Raw genomic sequence first — 2307 nt, 5'->3', positions numbered from 1 at the left:
CCTAGAAATAAACTTTTGGATGAACTGCATAACTCCTTGCTAGAATAAACAATTGGTACTGGATTAGTGAAGAGAAACACTGTATATTTCTGGCAAACTAACAAAGACAAGGCATTTTTTATTGCCTGTACAAAGGGATTTCAAGTCAACATGTCAGCCTATGAGTATAATACATCTTGATTCATGTCATTCCTTCCACCATTCCCACTCCCATCTCTCCCAACTCTACCCATTCCTAAGCTTACATGATTTCATTTTCATATATGTGCATTGAATATAATGTCTATATCTGTTCAACTTTCTTCTTTCCATTTATCTGCCACTGCCTTTGAACAATTCCTCCAGACACCCTACAAAGCTGGTCTCTGAACTTTCTGGTTTTCATTTTGTGAAACTGTTTGCTAGTGTTCCAAGGAGTTATATCACTAAAATCCTCCCCCAAGGATTCTGTGCTGTAGACAATTTTGGGGGGGGGGGCTATGTTACATGACTCCTACATATTTTTGAATAGGTTTATAATTTAATTTATAAACACATGAGAAAAAGCATTCGCTCCTTGGCTGTCTGAGCTGGTTTTACTTCACTTAACATGATGTTTTCCAGGTTCAATCATTTCTTTTCACTAGTTGAGCAAATTCCATTGAAACTATGAACCACAGTTTTTTGCTTCCACTGATCCATTTAAAGACATTTGTGCTGTTTGCATAACTTGGCTATAGTGAATAATGAGCAATTAACATGGTTGTACGTGGCTTTGCTGTGTACTGGCTTGTAATATTCTGGGTAGATGACCAAGAGCTGGATTGTAAGGGAACCCTAGGTTTCTTTCTTTTTCTTTTACTTTTTTTTGAAGAATCTCCAAAAGTGGCTTCCAGAGTGGTTTTGCTAATTTATATTCCTCCCAGCAGTGTATTAGGCTTCAAGCTCTCACATGGCATCTTCAATCAAAACCAAAAAAACCACACTTCCACTTCCATCTTTTCTCTAGTTAATTATATCTAAGAGACCCATGGATTTTTTTTCCTGGCTTTGAAACTATTTCCTCAGATCTCAGCCTTCTGAATAGCTAGAATTATAGGCATCAACCCCAGCACCTGGCTAATACCCATTTACTTGCACCATAGAACTCAATATTTATTAAGTATACATAAATCATATGACTGTAAAAAATCTATTTTCAAAATAACAACAATATCTACAGTGTAATTTAAAATTTTATAAGCCAAATGTTAACCATATGTTCTATAAACAATAAACAATTACAAAGTGAAGAAATATTGCTTTAAACTACATATTCATCCTTTCAGTTTTACAAGAAAATACACTATATCTTCTTAAGTTGTTCTTTAGCATAATACATGCATGCAATGTTTATTCAGAAATGACTTAGCCTAGTCAACATGATTGATACTGCTTAAATTAATTGGACAAGCTTTCCTGTATGATGAGATTGCATGTTTTAAATACATTAGGTGTAAAACATAAGACACACTGAAAATTGGAAAAAGTTAAGTAACCATAATAAATTTTGTGAAGATTATTGGAAACCAGAATGTGCCTTACATACTAGTTTGCAGCTCTTATTTTGCAAGAAGAAAATCCTGTAGCTTATGTTAAATGGAATCTGTTTGTCAATGGAGAGCCAAAGCTTCTGGTTGAAATATATGAAGAAAGAGACAATAATCAATGGAAAAATTGAAAGAGAACTTTTTAGAATATGAGGATGTAAGTAAACTCTATACTTTAAATAAACACATCCTCTAATATTTTAAAATTTTATTTAATTTGATATTTCTTACGAGCATATATGAATAGTTAAATGTAGTATGATTTCATGATTCTGCAGGTGAGTGTGGATATTGTGGCTTGAACAAATTAATAAAATTTAGCATCTATTCTCTTCATTCTAAACATTAACACTGTAGATATTCCACCATCTAAAATAGAATATGCTCAAAGTACATCTAAACTAAGTTTGTTTGTCAAATTAGTATCTAAGAGAAACCTAACAGCAATCTCATTAAGGAGATCATTTAGGACATGATTAGGAATTGTGTTAAAAATGGGGCTGGGATGTACTTTAGTGGCAAAGTGCTCGCCTAGCAAGGGCAAAGTCCTGGATTGAATCCCCAGTACCAAAAAAGAAAAAGCCAAAAAAGATATATAGTTATCCAGGTGCTGGTGGCTCATTCCTGTAATCCTAACTCTTCAGGAGGCTGAGATATGAGGATTCAATTCAAAGCCAGACCACACAAGAAAATTCCATGTGACTCTTAATTCCAATTAACCACCAGAACTGGAGCTGTG

This window comes from Dipodomys merriami, unplaced genomic scaffold (genome assembly GCF_024711535.1).
Source record: "Dipodomys merriami isolate MVZ:Mamm:240054 unplaced genomic scaffold, mDipMer1.0.p SCAF_1291, whole genome shotgun sequence".
Lineage (NCBI taxonomy): Eukaryota > Metazoa > Chordata > Mammalia > Rodentia > Heteromyidae > Dipodomys > Dipodomys merriami.
This window is presented reverse-complemented; position numbering follows the sequence as displayed.